The sequence below is a fragment of the Polypterus senegalus genome, chromosome 4 (genome assembly GCF_016835505.1).
Source record: "Polypterus senegalus isolate Bchr_013 chromosome 4, ASM1683550v1, whole genome shotgun sequence".
NCBI classification, from domain to species: Eukaryota; Metazoa; Chordata; class Cladistia; order Polypteriformes; family Polypteridae; genus Polypterus; species Polypterus senegalus.
In genome coordinates this window covers 158251825-158268934 of record NC_053157.1, presented here as the reverse complement: position 1 = coordinate 158268934, position 17110 = coordinate 158251825, and the positions used below count along the sequence as shown (strand labels likewise).

The following is a 17110-nucleotide window of genomic DNA, read 5'->3' as shown; positions in this document are numbered from 1 at the left end:
AGCCTGGACGAGACAAAGGCATGGACAAGCCTCTCTGCATCTGCCAGGGTAATTGTTGGACGGAGTTTAGCAATGTTCCTGAGATGGTGAAAAGATGACTTACAGAGATGTTTAATGTGGGTGTCAAAAGTTAGTTGAGAATCCATTTTAACACCCAAGTTTGTAACAAATGTAGAAAGAGGTATCTTTTTTACAGAGAAGGTGATACTGGTGATGGTAGTGGAACGAAGCTGGTGTGGTGTGCCAACTAAAATGGCTTCTGTTTTAGATCTGTTTGAGTTGAGCCTCATCCATGCCTCTATTTCCTCCAAACAAATAGTCAGTGCAGATGTTGGCAGAGGAGCAGTAGAGGAGGTGGGAGTAGTCCTAAGATAAAGCTGAGTGTCATCGGCATAACAATGAAAAGAAAACCATGTCTGCTAATGACACTTCCAAGGGGGAGCATATAAATGTTGAAAAGGATGGGGCCCAACACAGAGCCCTGTGGAACACCACAGGTAACATTATGGGTGTGAGATTTTGCGCTGCCAAGTGCGACATACTCAGTTCTACCGGTCAAATAAGATGTAAACCAATTTTGAACAGTTCCTGAAAGTCCAAGGGTGTATTGCAGACGGTGAAGAAGAATATCATGATCAATTGTATCAAAAGCAGCTGTCAGGTCAAGGAGAATGAGTAAAGAAGGAGAACCAGTATCTGCTGACATCAGAAGGTCATTTGTGACCCTGACCAGGGCTGTTTCAGTGCTATGGCCAGGGCAAAACCAGACTGAAACTTTTCAAACAGATTATTCAGTTTGAGATGATCACGAAGTTGTACTGCAACTATTTTTTCCAGAACTTTAGAAAGAAATGGAAGATTAGAGATGGGTCTATAGTTAGACAGAACTTCAGGATCCAGGGTGGGTTTTTTTAGTAGTGGTCTGATGACAGCAGTTTTTAGTGCTGATGGAATATGGCCAACCAAAAGGGATTGGTTTATAATCCTGGTGATTAGTGTAGAAATAGCAGAAATGTTGGCCTTCAGCAAGGCTGAGGGAAAAGGGTCCAGGGAACTGGTAGACGGTTTCATTTTCCTGATGACGTCCTCCACCTCTTCCCGTGTGGCAACAGAGAAGGAGCAAAGGGGCTGGACAGTCTCAGGCAGCGGGTCGACAGTTGAGGATAACAGAAAATCCATGGTAGAGAGGTTTAAGCGAATGTTATAAACCTTTTGTCTGAAAAAATTGATATGCAGATTACACCTCTTCAGTGGCCTCGGAATGAGCACATGAAGGAGGTTTAAGAAGATGATTTATAGTAGAAAAAAGTTTTTTTGGATCCCTGGAGCTATTTGTAATGATGGTAGAATAGAATCTGGACCGTGCAACCTTCAAAGCTTCCGCATACGCCCTTCTATGTTCCCTATAGGCCTGTTTGTGAACAGTCAACCCAGAAGCCTTGAGCCGTCGCTCAAGGACACGCCCAGCCGCCTTCATTTTTCGCAGCTCGCAGGTGTACCATGGTGCTGAGCACGAAAATGAGACGGACCTAGACGTTAAAGGGGCATGAAAGTCAAGGAGACTGCTCAGAGACTGGTTGTAGAGATCAACGAGGTCATCAACAGAGCTGGAACTGGTAAGATCAGTGGAAAGAAGTTTAAGGTCCAGGGCCAAGGCATCCACATTGATGTTCTTCAAATTTCTAAAATGAATCTGCCGCTTTGGTTTGGTACGAGGGGAGAAAAAGGGTAGCTCCATTGACACTACTTTGTGGTCTGAAATACCAAGATCATAAACCTGTAACTTACTAATTAAAGCAAAGTTTGAAATAACCAAGTCAAGTGTATGACCCTAGAGTGTGTGGGGACATCAACATATTGTTGTAAGTTGAGGGAATCTAACAACTCAAGAAAATCAACAGTGAGATAACCTTTAGGATTATCAATATGAATATTTATATCTCCCAGGATTATGATGTTGGCAGAGGTGGCACACAATGTTGTGAGAAGATCAGTCATTTCGGAATAAAAGCAGAGTTAGGTTTTGGAGGTCGATAGATAAGAAGAACAGTCATGGGAAAAGGGGCTTGCATTTAAATGCAAGACACTGCAGGAAGATGTTACAGGTAATGAAATAGGGACACCCCATTACCTGACGATAGATGATGGCTAAACCACCACCACGCCCAGTGCTGCGAGCTGCTTCCAAATAACTGTAGCCAGATGGACATGCTTCATTTAAGGCAGAGTAAGCCTCTGACTGGTGCCAGGTTTCTGTTAGACACATGAAGTCAAGTCCCTTCTCCCTGATGTGTTCTTCAATCAGTGAGGATTTATTGCTGATGGATTGAGTATTAAACAATTCAAATTTGACCAGCAATTTTGGAGTAAATCTCAGTACAGGTCTCAAAACATTAAAATCCACTCCACGCAGCATGGAATCTGCTCCACAAAATAAATCCAGCCGGGGATGTAAGGATCTCGCGGTATTTCTCACAGTGGCTCGGTTGTTTCCCACGCAAGAGTGAAGAGATCTCGCGATACTTCTAATGTTTATAGTTTTTGAAACAACGGTGCTCTGATGACGCATCACACGTGCGACAGGTGACCAAAAGGATGGAATGTTAGTAGCAGAGCACTTTTGCTGTTTATTGAAAATGAACTTCCGACCAGAGCCTCTATGAATGTAACGAGGACGGCGAAGAAGTCCAAGTTCTTTAATGATGTTGATGTTAATTTCAGGAGTGGTTACAGGATTTAGACGGCAAAGTTGTAAACTGGAATAGCTGAGCACCATTCCAACTGAAGAGGGAGAAAAATATACCATCTAGATAATGCCGCAAAATCCACAACAAACGGTAAAGCAGAATTTCCCGACGGCAGGTGAGTAGACACAAAATCTTGATAAAAATCCGTAGAATCCACGGCAAACAATAAAAACAGAAAGTCCAGACAACAGGTGAATAGACAACAAAAATTTGATAAAAAATGCGTAAAATCCACGACAAACAATACTACAAACTCAGACTCAGACTCAGAGGGAGAAGCGGCGAACATTCAACGCCAGCGTCCTCTCCCGTCCTCCTATAACTTGAATCCCATCTCAGGATCATGTCTACCTCTCCCAGGAATCACTTTCAAAGTCCATGTTAACCATTTTGGCTGCAGGGAAACCAAGTTAAAATTCTATATGCCAGCTTATAATGTCCCTGCACTACTGAGCCCTGGATAGCTCCCAGAAGGTAGATTTCCCAGACAGCCCTTTCTGTTAAAGAAGTAATGAGTGATTATATTTCTTTGTCCAACTTCTTGTGTCCTGGGGTTGCACCCTACATCTCTGGCACTGTTGCCTTGACTCTTAACTTCCAGGACAGCTTAAATCAGATGATCTGTCACCTTCAATAACAATGGCTACCTTCTCACACTGACTTGGTGAGTAGTTCTGTCTGTGCCAGTGTATGTGTCTCTCTGTCACTGCCATAGATGGAGAATTGCTTGCTTTATCTTTTATTTTTCACTATAGTCTTGTAATTTGCTTTGTAATGTGGTTTGTGTTCAATTAGCAAGAGGTGATATTAAACAACGATTTAATTTTATGATAAATAAGCATTCAAATTATTCTACTTAGATAAGTTTAAAATTTATATGAATTAACTAACCATCTGAATATTATTTTGCAGAGTCTACAGAAAATATTGTTTGAAGGGACTGCTGCCAAAAGATAATATATTTGTGATATCGCTGTATGTTTTTTATTAATTGCGAGCATGTTTTGGAGAAATATTTATAGCCATGATCTAGAATAAATATCTGCTTGTAAAAAAATATATAGCTGTGATCTAGATTAAATATACATGCATACATATGTACAAGTAACAAGAACAAACTACAGGATTATGGAAAAAATATCCAATTTAAAAAAAGAAGTTTTGATGTTGTATTAGTTCACAACAGGACTCAAATTTTCTCCCAAAGACCAACCTGTTTCATGTACTTAGAGAGACATTTTCTGAAACAAATATGTAACCTGCATACTGATTTATTTATGCACAGTATTGTGTATAATTTTCAGGAACATCAGAAAATACATACAGTGGTGTGAAAAACTATTTGCCCCCTTCCTGATTTCTTATTCTTTTGCATGTTTGTCACACAAAATGTTTCTGATCATCAAACACATTTAACCATTAGTCAAATATAACACAAGTAAACACAAAATGCAGTTTTTAAATGATGGTTTTTATTATTTAGGGAGAAAAAAAATCCAAACCTACATGGCCCTGTGTGAAAAAGTAATTGCCCCCTGAACCTAATAACTGGTTGGGCCACCCTTAGCAGCAATAACTGCAATCAAGCATTTGCGATAACTTGCAATGAGTCTTTTACGGCGCTCTGGAGGAATTTTGGCCCACTCATCTTTGCAGAATTGTTGTAATTCAGCTTTATTTGAGGGTTTTCTAGCATGAACCGCCTTTTTAAGGTCATGCCATAGCATCTCAATTGGATTCAGGTAAGGACTTTGACTAGGCCACTCCAAAGTCTTCATTTTGTTTTTCTTCAGCCATTCAGAGGTGGATTTGCTGGTGTGTTTTGGGTCATTGTCCTGTTGCAGCACCCAAGATTGCTTCAGCTTGAGTTGACAAACAGATGGCCGGACATTCTCCTTCAGGATTTTTTGGTAGACAGTAGAATTCATGGTTCCATCTATCACAGCAAGCCTTCCAGGTCCTGAAGCAGCAAAACAACCCCAGACCATCACACTACCACCACCATATTTTACTGTTGGTATGATGCTCTTTTTCTGAAATGCTGTGTTCCTTTTACGGCAGATGTAACGGGACATTTGCCTTCCAAAAAGTTCAACTTTTGTCTCATCAGTCCACAAGGTATTTTCCCAAAAGTCTTGGCAATCATTGAGATGTTTCTTAGCAAAATTGAGACGAGCCCTAATGTTCTTTTTGCTTAACAGTGGTTTGCATCTTGGAAATCTCCCATGCAGGCCGTTTTTGCCCAGTCTCTTTCTTATGATGGAGTTGTGAACACTGACCTTAATTGAGGCAAGTGAGGCCTGCAGTTCTTTAGACGTTGTCCTGGGGTCTTTTGTGACCTCTCGGATGAGTCGTCTCTGTGCTCTTGGGGTAATTTTGGTCGGCCGGCCACTCCTGGGAAGGTTCACCACTGTTCCATGTTTTTGCCATTTGTGGATAATGGCTCTCACTGTGGTTTGCTGGAGTCCCAAAGCTTTAGAAATGGCTTTATAACCTTTACCAGACTGATAGATCTCAATTACTTCTGTTCTCATTTGTTCCTGAATTTCTTTGGATCTTGGCATGATGTCTAGCTTTTGAGGTGTTTTTGGTCTACTTCTCTGTGTCAGGCAGCTCCTATTTAAGTGATTTCTTGATTGAAACAGGTGTGGCAGTAATCAGGCCTAGGGGTGGCTACGGAAATTGAACTTAGGTGTGATACACCACAGTTAGGTTATTTTTTAACAAGGGGGCAATTACTTTTTCACACAGGGCCATGTAGGTTTGGATTTTTTTCTCCCTAAATAATAAAACCATCATTTAAAAACTGCATTTTGTGTTTACTTGTGTTATATTTGACTAATGGTTAAATGTGTTTAAAGATCAGAAACATTTTGTGTGACAAACATGCAAAAGAATAAGAAATCAGGAAGGGGGCAAATAGTTTTCTTACACCACTGTATAGTGCCAGGAAATATTAGGATAAATTGTTGTGCACAGTGGCAAAATACATAAATTAAATAAATAAAAATAAAATAAAACAGATGCCTTTCTTGAAATCATTCCTCAAATCTAACACTGGTTACAGTGGACCCAGATGTGCTAGTGCAGTGCTAGTGCTAGGTCTGTCACTAGTATGAAACTAAAAGGCTTACAGGAATAACTAAAATGATTAAAAGAATTCAATGTCACTTTTCAAAGGTCACCAACCTCATGACCGGCTGAGCAGCAGACAACTCTTTCTTAACCCCTTGTTGCCTGAATTTATTTTTAATTGTATAAAAAAATAAATTATTTGTGTTTTTGCTGTCAAATAGATGCTAAATTAAGTGGAGATTGTTAATTTGAATGTAGCACATATTTTAGATATAAATTTAGGTATGATGCAAATTAGCGACATTAGGCATAATTGGGAAATCCCTTTCAACATCAGATGAAGGCCGCCCCCTCTTCTTCCTTGACATATCCTTGCCTTGCACGCAGAGTGCCTGTGCAATTGATGTTCCAAAAGCAAGCAAATCCTTCTGCTTCTTTCTTGGAACATCCAGTGAGTCACAATCACGCCGATACAACAACCAGATATTTACAATGGCCATATCAACAAAACGAAAAAAGAACCTATGATAGTACTTTTTTGACCTTATGTGGATGCAATAATATGCAATTAGTGCATCATCAACGCCACCCATGAACTTGTTGTACAGGCTGATGATGTTTAGACATTCTATCGACACTTTCTTTTTCGACTTTCTATCCCATCTTTCTACACTAGAAACAGGCTGGGAACTGGCAAAAGTACTGGCAACAATCACCCCTCTATTATCAAAACATTTTACTGCTCTTATTTCTACATTGACTACAACAACCTTTTTCTCTTCAAATGTCCCTCTTCCCTTCTTCTTCATATCAGTGTCTACACTGAAATTGCACCCTTGCAGGCGACTTTGCTGCATAGTCCCAAGGGCTGGCATTCCCTTGTTTGCAAGGGCAACAAACAAGTCCAAGCAAGAAAACCTGTTGTCAAAATACAGTAAGTGATTGAGAGCACCACGAATAACTTTAGCACAATGTTTCCACTTGCACCAATGTTAGGTTCTCCAGGCACATGATCTATTTTCCCTGCAAATATATCAAATGAATGCACCAGTCCTTTTGTGTCACAAAGCACAAAGATTTTGTATCCCCATTTGTATGGCTTCTTGGGGATATATTGCTTTAGACTAGATCTACCTTTGAATGGCACCATTTGCTCATCAATAGATAACATTTGATCTTGTGGGAGACCCTGAAATTTTGGGAGAAGTGAATCAATAATTGGCCTGATTTTGAAAAGCTTATCGTAATTTCCATCATTGTTGGCTGGCATGTTGCTGTTGTCATTGAAATGAATGAATTTTTTAATTTGTTCCCATCTGTCTCTGGATATCACATCAGCCACCTGTGCTACTCGACATTCACTGGACCACTACATTCTTGACCTTGGTAAATGTACAACACTCATGTACACTACAGTACCAATAAACTGCTCCAATTCATTTCGATCCAATTTGAGGGCACTATTTGGATTTTTTTGTGTGCAATACAGATTACTTTGTTCTGCAATACTATCCAAAAGATCAGCATCAAAAAAGTCTCAGGAGTACTGAATTGGCAGTATGATTTCATCAGTATCTGGAAGAGCAGCTTGCCAAATTGGAATGTCTTTTGCAGAATTCTGTTGTTGCACCGTCTTCCACACTACCTTTTGCTGTGTTCTCCTTGCAGTAGCAGCTGGTCGCCTTCTTGCACCAGTAGCAATGGTGCTAGCAGGTGCATCATGATTGCTGTCAGAGTCTTCATCACTGCTGCTTTCTTTGTCAGTTCTCTCATTACTGCTGCTTTCATCTTTAGAAACATCACCTTGTGATAATGGTGTAGGTATGCAGTCTTCATCGCTCTCCTCACTGTCACTGAGACAGCTGTCATCACTTTCAACTGGTGGAACCCTGATTTGAAGTCTACCAGCTCGCTTCCCATAGAAAGTTGATGTGTTCATTTCGTTCTGCCTCAAAATAAACAGCAGAAATCACATTTATATCTCAGTATGCTATTTTTACATTAATTCTAGAAATAAACTAGGATCAAAATGCAAAGCATTTGAAATCTATGCACAGGAATTTGAATTTCTATGATATTGCACCTAAATACAATATTTTTCATATGCAGCCATTATTGCCGAATGTAGCGAAAAAGCGACATAGTGAAAACGGCGTCTAACTTCCGGAATTTTCGTCGCATGTAGTCTATTCTGAAATATCAGCAATAGAAGAAAACTATAAGCTTATATGTATTTTTATCTTAGCGCAATTTACCTCAAACATGGAGAATTTCTCGAAGTAAGCAGCCAAAATCCACGTGCATGGAAATGCCAACACCTTGCTTCAATCAGGTAGTTGTAGTTTCCACTAAGACCGCTAGATGGGAGCAGAAGCACTTTCAATACAATCCTTGGAACGTATCGAATACGCAGCAACCGGCATTAGCGGGATACGCATGCCTGTCGCTACCCAATCTGCGTTGCCGACCCGATTTGCGCGCGCATGCGCAGAGCTTTACTATTACGACCCTGTCCGATCTGCATTTTTTTACTTTGCGACATGAGTCTCCATTCGATTTGTCCCGCGCACGCGCTCTCTGCTTAATTAAAATTCATTTCACGACACTGCCCGATTTGTTCTGCGCATGTCTAATGTTTTACGACACACGAGAAAAAAAGTTAATTTCTCAGTCTGCATTAACAAATATAACTTCCACCATTCGAGAGAGAAGGAGAAAGAAGAACGCCATAAAGAAGAATAGAAGCATATTGAATTTTTCTTCGGGAAGAAAAATATTTTTCACTTCTTGAAAAAATGAAGACTTTTCAATTTTACAACAACTTCAAAGAATATCTTTTACGGAAAGAATTTAGCAACAATTTAACGGTCAGAGAGCGAAATGAAATACAACGCGCGTCCGTGAGTTTTATGATTAAAGGTACTATGTGTAATGTTTATTGAATGCTTTTCAGTTTTATAATAGTAGTAATATAATTAGTATTGTTTGACTTTTTTTTACTAATTGGAATATTACCAAATGTACCGTTTTAAAGAGGCTGGTAATATCAATGAACGCGCATGAATATTTTAAAATATGCAAAACTTTTAATAAATTGTGTTATTAAAAAAACTGCTTGGGTGAACTTTCCTGTTACTTACCGATATATACTTGATTAATGAATTAGTAGGTTTTCTCTTTTTGGGAATATGAAAATCTGAACTGCCTAGATGCAGTTCAAATCAGGTGTCTAAATTTTACAGTTCTTTTAAACAGAGAAGTAAATTAGCATTCACTAACGAATGCTAAATGTTTTCTAAAGAATTGTTGTTAAGAAGCCTTATGTTTACTTTTTATTGCAGTGTTAGTGCAATATTTTGTGTAGCTAAGTAATTCTTTGTGACCTATAGTTGTGGTTTTATTTATTTATTTATTTTCATTAAACCCCTCTCCGTGCCGCAACCCTCCACAGAGTGTTAATAAAGTTAAATGGAGCAGAAAAGTTAATTCATAGAATAAATTTAACCTTCTAAGTCCAGTGACCTAAAAGTATAAGTCACAGTATTCATCAGTGTTAAGAGTAATGACTGAATTTATCATTTTGTTCTCTGACAGACCACCAACTTTTTTACACCGGGCCAAACCGACAATACATTCGTCTGGTTGTTATGAGTGAAGAACAAAAGAGAGCTGTCCTAATGGAGTGTCATGATAATCCTGGAACCAGCAACAATAACGGTGTGAGAGGAACCAGAAACAGAGCTATTGCTGGCTATTTCTGGCCAACTCTTACAAACGATGTAGCTAATTGGGTAAGATTTACAAATACTCCAGTGTGAATCTTGAGATACATTTAACGATTCTGCCTCAGGTTGTAGATTATCATGACTTGTACTAAGAAACAGAGTAATTGGTTCATTTTAAAATGTTGGTCATATGTTTTTGCAAGACCCGTTCAGCTGAGATACAATTACCAGGCAGTCATACAGTTTCCTTAAAGTATCTGTTTCTGTACTTCAATTCTTCTTTTGAGGACTGGTGCAGTTTGTTCTGTCCAATTTTACAGTTCTCTCATAAACCCTTAGTGCGTCTAAAAGGATCAAGTGGGCAGGTAACTGTGTGTGTGAAATTTTTTCTAGTAATCCAAAGAGTAGAGTAGGTGGTCCTCTGTTCCTTCCTTGCCAAGAGACCAATTGAGCAATAATTATGATGTCACCCTCACAAAGTTGGTTTTGCACCATAGCAAGACTTAAGTCGTCAATAGCCCTGTTTTATCATCCTCTGGTAGCTAGTTGTTTAGGATGATTTTCCTTCATAAAATGCTTGTTTTTTTGTAATATTCTTGTTATTCTTGCTGCTGTCCCTAATTTCTTTGTGCGTTACTAAAGTTATTTCCAAATCTATTGTAGCTTTAAGTGTTAAATTCTTTCTTATCTACAAAGTAAGCGTATGATGCAAAATTTCATTCAGTTTGTATCTCTTGTTTTAGGTGAGATGTTGTCACCGCTGTCAGCTGAATGATCCCATCAAGACTATGGTACCATTCTTGCATTCTATCAAGGTAATGGTGGGCTCCAGGTTTGTGAAATAAAATCGAATGAGGATAAAGATTTAAAGGCAAATATTTTATCAGGTGAAAGAAGCTTGGGAGGTGGTAGGTCTGGATCTCTTTGGCCCAATGTGTGTAACTGCCAGAAGTAACAAGTATGTGTTGACCATGACTGACCTCTACACAAAGTGGATCGTTGCTGAGCCTCTACAGTCTAAGTCAGCGAGTGAAGTGTCTGCAGCCATCATAGGGAAGCTGTACACATTTGGCATGGTTAGGAAGATCATTACTGACCAAGGCAAAGAGTTTGTCAACGAGGTACTGTTGGGGAAAAAAAAAATGCTTTTTATTTTTAAATTGAAACATTTCTTGAAAGTCCATTATTTATAAACCCATTTATTATCCCTTGTGTGAACTACTGAAGCAATTCTGTTGATTCTTCATCCACAGCTAAATGAGAATATCTTTGGAGTCCTAAAAATAAAGCATGCTGTCTCCAGTTCTTACCATCCTCAGACAAATGGGCAGGTAATTGTGTGTGTTTAATTCTTTAATTCATATTGGATGTTGTTGGTAACTGAGAAAAGATTATTTGTTAAATGTTTGTAAATCCTTTTGAAATAAACAGGATGAAAGAACAAATCAAAATATCAAATGTGCACTGAGAAAATATGTTAATGAGAGCCACAATGATTGGGATCTCCATCTTCCTGCAGTTGTATATGGCATCAACACGGCTAGGCAGGTGGGTACACATGCCCCGGTTGCCAAACTTCTAATGTGTTTGACCTTTCATTAGTCCTAATGCAGTGTGCTAATGGTGAACTTTTTATAACCAGTCTTCAACAAGGTACACTCCATATTTCTTGCTTTTTCACTGACATCCGCGCTTACCAGAAGTTTCAAACGCCTGTCCAATGGGAGAATCTATTGACATTGGAGATACAGAAGAAGATATTGACACCAGAGTTAAAGAAATGAAAGCTTTAAATGAAAAGGCCCAACAAAAGACTTAATCGATATAGCCTATGAAATATTACAGAATTTAAAGTTTAATGCCTGCTTTTGCAGATTCTCAAGAATATTGAGAAGGCACAGACAAGACAACAGAGGTCTTATGGAAACCATAAAAGGAAGTTGGTGAAAACATGTACAGTCAATATTGGAGATTCTGTCCTTGTTTCTGAAAACACAAAAAAGCAATGTCTGAAACCGAGCCTTGCCAGCCGTCACCAAGGGCCTTTTACTGTATCCAGCATCTCTTCAAAAGGTGTCGCTACAGTCCTGAAAGACGATGGAAAGCACCATCAGCTCAATGTCTCACGTCTGAGGCCGTACTACAGTTTGGAAAGTAAGGGTGTTACCTGAGTTTCTGATCTGGATAAATGTTTTAACCTCAATGAATGTTGCTGTAGAAACTGGTCCAGAAGAGAAATTTTAAATTCCTGCTATTTGTAACAGACAGAATGAAATTTAAAAGTTTGTTTTATAATCTATTATATCAGATCGTGGACCAACTAAGGATTGCTGTTTTCAAGACCATCGATATTGCATATCTTCTCAAGTGAATGATCATGAGATAAGTGGGAGAAGGATTGGGGGCCTTTTCAGGATGAACTGGCAAGTGACCTGTCACCTTTGCATTATTGCTTGTTTAACGGAAATGTAATTGTGGTTTTACAGCCAGCTTGCAGAGTGTTTTTACGAACATCTTTTATTAACTTCTACAATAATTACTTGTGTTTAGCTGAAGTATACCCTGGACCCACATCGTTCCTCAGCAGAACTGATTGTCAAGGAGGGAAATATCTGTCTTACGCGTGAGGACTTCTGGAGTCTTGGGTTAAACCAGTGCATGGATTCCAATGTAAGTGTATTAACTTTTTGGTATTTTTACTCATTAATAGAACCTTCTAAGAAAACCTGAATTAAAGATTACTTACTTGCATAATTGATTTACTTAATCTGTTAATTTGGTCTAGATTGGAAATGCCTGCTTCAAGATAGTACAAGAAGCAGCCCAAAGACATGTAATTTGTTTTTGTGTCTCATTCACTGACCTTTTGTTGGATTAAATATTGTTTCTAAATTGGTTTATTTCTTTATAACTCTTTAATTCTGTTTTTAACAGGGGAAAGATATTCATATTGTGGATATGTATGTGGTGCCCACGTGGAAAACCAAGAATGTGGACCCACTTGTTGGTTTTCCAGTAAGTTTCTAGTTCAGTATTTATTTGTTCATTTATATTCATAATTGTGTGTTAATATTTATATCTCTAATTACAGGACAACCTGGGTTTGAAAGATGCCATATTGTTTCCTGCTTGGAGCAGGCAACAAGATCAAGTGGATCACTATTTGCTATGTGTTGAGTTTCAATTCCTTACATACATCTACTATATTTTTGTTTATATCATTTTGACAAATCATAGCACTGTTAACCATATATTCATATGGAAACATTTCAGGTTTTACTGGTAGCTGAAAGGGAGATATTTTTTTTAGATTCTCTTCGCCCTCATGGTTTTGGCGATGAGGCCTACAGAACCATATTTAGGTTTGGAAATAATTGCCGTTCTTGTTTAATGATGGCCTTTGTTCAATGGGTACAAGTTCCAGTCATGGCCTTGTTCTATGGCCAGATGTTCTAGTTGCAGTCTTGTTCTATGACTGCAGGTTTTGGTTGTGGTTTTGTTCTGTGGTTACAGGTTAAGGTTGTGGTCTTGTTTTGTGGTCTGAGGTTCCAGTTCTGACCTCTTATCATAGTTACAGGTTCCCATTTTGGCCTTGTTCTTTGGTCAGCGGTTTTACTTGCTGTCTTATTCTAAGGCTGCAGGTTATATTGCTGATTTGTTCTGTGGTTACAGGTTCGGGTTGCACCCTTGTTCTATGGTTTCAGGTTACAATTGCGGCCTTGTTCTTTGGCCAGAGGTTCCAGTTTCGGCCGCCTTCTATGGATACAAGTTTCTTTTAAGGTTTGACCTAGAGACAGTTGTTTAATCAACAGCAGGATTGTAATATTGTGTTTTCATTTAATATTTCAGACAAATTGCACGCCGCATTGACCCAGGACCTTGGACTGAGAAGATGGGCAGACATTTAGAAGTAAATGCTTTTATTCTTTTACAGTGTTGTCTGTTGATTGCTCAACGTTAAACATCAACTGTCACATAGATTGGCATTCTTCACAACATTCACTTATGGCCTCTATAGATATTCAATATTGTGTATTTTCCAGGACTTTCCTCAGCAGACCTCTGGAAACTGTTGTGGCATCCTCATGCTAATGGTAAGTGTCTGCTTTTCTCAAACATTTTCATCTTTCAAAATCTCTTTCAAGGTTTGAGAAGATGACTTAGACTGTTTGTATTTTACAGTATGCCCTTTGCCTCTGCACACGTACTAGATTTACGTTTACTGAGGTAACTTATTTTTTATAAAAAAAAGCTCAGGTATTTGTCCCATTTGTCTAATTATTGCACTATATATTTTCTTTTCCTTTTTCAGAGTGACATACCGTTGATCCGCCATTGGTGGTGCATCCTACTGATGGAGAGGTTTCAGATAGAGGGGTATAACATTTCTGCAATGTTGTAGTGTCTCATTGTATTATCTTAAACACACAAAAAATTACTTATCTTCATTGTTTACAAGACATGGCCAACGGTTTGCTTACTGGAGCGATGAAGCTGTTGAGTTGTTGCAAGGCACACTTCAGCCTCTTTTTAGAGTGTCTGGGCAAATCTCTTCAACTGTCCCATCTCACATGCAAGCTGTGAGTGACTGGGTGACAGATGAGAAGAAGCTGGTAGACTTCATTGTAGAAGCACAAGGCTCCCAGCAGCATTTGTCGGTATGTTACTGAATTATTAGCAAAGTCCATGGATCAGATTTTAAAGAGTTAATACATGTCAATAAAGACGCCAAACTGTAATCTAAGGATTCTGTTGGAAGTGGACACCTCACGTTGGACTGCCATTGCACATAGCTATCAGTAAAGGTGTGGTGTGCTACTCATGTAGTACAGGGACAACTTGGTACCTAGTCTTGTAATATTTCATTCACTTTTTACTTAAGTGATTGGTGTGAGACCATTTAAGGGTAGATAAAGTTAACTTAAATATAAGGGGAGAAAGGGGGCTCTATAATAATAACCTATCGCTTAATGCATTTACAAGCAACATTGGCCTTTTTTTTTTTGTTTCTTCAACACAGAAGATACTCCGTGGTAATGAGCCTTCTAAGTGGCTGGATAGATTCCAGGAAAAGTCATCTTTCCGAGTGCCTGTGTACCTGGAGTCTGACGAACAACAGGATGCCCTTTTCTCATATCTTGAGAGATTTCTGAGAACTGTACAAACAGCATTCCCTATTAGAGATCGTGTGCAGTTCATTCTGGATGTCTTATTCCCTGAGGTAAGACCGCTGGAGTGGCCTGTTATGTAAATAATTTGTGCACCAGATGATCTGTAGTCTTCTGCCCACTTCAATATAGCAATGTGTTTTTTCTTATGCAATAGACTATGCAATTCCCCCAACATTAGATCACAATATCTTAATCTGTGTATGAATCCTCGCAATCACGTTAACTGTTGTTTTTCTCATTGTATGAGTTTCAATAGAAACAAAACCAGGCTGTTTCATTTGCAAAATAAAGAACACATTCTTAGGGTTTTATGCTTTGTTATTGGGTAATTCGTGTATGCCTTCACTTATAATGTGATGTGGTCATATTTCAGTTACATGCAAGCAACTTTTGTATTCTGTTTTTTCTTACTTTTGGATAGTCCATCATCCATGCCCTGGCTGCTCTACAAGGTGTATCAGGACAGGAGGCAGAAGATTTATTTCTTGGTGGCCCAGAATACAGTGTCGGGTAAAAGTCAAGTCTATGAATGTTTGAAGTAAGTGTTTGAACAATTCTTATTTATTATTTTTATATTTTACTTGCCTTAGTGAAGTGGAAGAATTTAATCGAAAGATAGGGCAGTAATTAAAGAAGGAGGGAATGCTGTGATATCTGTTGGAATAGAAGATGATGCTACTGCCCAGTGCTTCCAGAATCCTTCATTTGAGTCTTGGGTCTGAATCTACTGCGTCATTGCCAAGTATTCTGGGGTAATGTATCTTGTTTTGTTTACATTTTGTTTTTCTCCATATTCCAAGCTCATTTACTTGACCTTAGCTTTAATAAACTGGATGGCTGTCTCCTTCACAATTGATTTTAAAGTGCTTTACTATTCATTACATAAAAAGCTCTGAACAATTTAGTCCCTTCCTGTATTTGGTACTGTCTCTCCCCCAACACTCCTCATTTTAATCTTTAATCCACAACCAATATTGCCAACTAATTTGCTTATGAAAGGACTGGTGAAGCAGCTTGCACATGTATACCAAAAATATAGAATGCCAGCTATAAATGAAAAACCTATCAAAATACTTTTAAAACACCATTTTTAAACTTCACCTCTGTTTAATTCCCACTTCTATCAGTTGTAAGGGTTTATGAATTGAACTGCATACACTTTGAAAGATTTACACTAGATAATAACCATTGTTTTTTGGCTGTTTTCTTTTTTTTGTCCGGTGATGCCCTTTGCCATGCACCCTGGTCAAGTCTTGTGCAACTGTCTGTGGTGCTGAAGAGAGAAGATTTCTGAAGACCCTCTTGAAATGGAGTTGCATTTGGATTAACACTACAACAATATGCTTGCTAAGAATGTCCACAGAGGCCTGGGGAGTCTGTGACCTTGTGACCCTGAGAAGTTGTTTTGTCAAGCATCCTGACCAACTAGACCTTTTTGTGTTCTTCAACAGGGCCATCTGACCATCAGATATATATAATTTTCCTCTTGTGTACTTTTTGTGTATATGTATTTTCTCAGTTTCATAAAGTTATATGTATTTGTTAAGCAGTTTTGCAGTTTGGACTTTATTAGTATTAAAATGTTACAGAAGTTATTTGTGGAATAATTTTAATGATCAAAATAGCAAAAAATGTAACTTTAAATTTTCTGTGCTCTGGGTAAAATGTTAAATCTGTGGTGATTTTTTTTTTTGTACATTTGACAAATGTTTTTTTTAGGTGTATTGTTCTCACATTGTTCACTTTTGTTCTCATAACATTTATTCAATAAAATTTGCATGAAAAGTATTTCCTTTTTCATTTATTCAGTTATTAACTCGCATTTAAGACACTATATGGGTGAATAAAAGCTATTTAAATCTGAGTACAAGACAAGCAATAGTATCACAGAAGATGGTGCTGGGGTTGTGCTTTGTGGATTAGACATGAAATGAAGATTTCTTTTTCTTGAAAGACTCTTTATGCAATCCACTAGTATTACCGAAACAAAGTTTTGTAAACCATGATGCCCTATGACACACGTGTATTTCATTATAATATGTAAAGTTATTTTTAAAAGTTTTTCCAGGGATGAAAAGTGCATCAACAGTTCATTTTTACATATATACACACTTATTTTGACTAACTGCATGACAGCCTGGTACAACAACTGCACCAAACCTGCCAAAAAAGCCCTGTAGTGGATCATAAAAACATCACAGCACGTTAAATGGAACTGAACTGCCATCACTTGATCATCTATACAAGATTCCCTGTGTAATAAGGGCTAAAAACATCACCAAGGCAAACACTCATCTTGGACAGAACTTGTTTGAGCTTCTCCCATCAGGCAGGCATTTCAGATCAATCTGTATGCTACAAATAGAAAAAAAAAAAAAAAACTCTTTTCAAA

At 38.3% G+C, this 17110-nt stretch overlaps 1 long non-coding RNA gene across 1 annotated transcript; it reads left to right on the top strand.

Moving 5' to 3' along the window:
* The first annotated feature begins 14575 nt into the window (after positions 1-14575).
* On the top strand, positions 14576-15860 carry LOC120527764. The gene is made up of 3 exons (XR_005633399.1): positions 14576-14768; positions 15140-15228; positions 15309-15860. It is a non-coding gene; the product is annotated as an uncharacterized LOC120527764 (long non-coding RNA).
* Positions 15861-17110: the final 1250 nt, after the last annotated feature.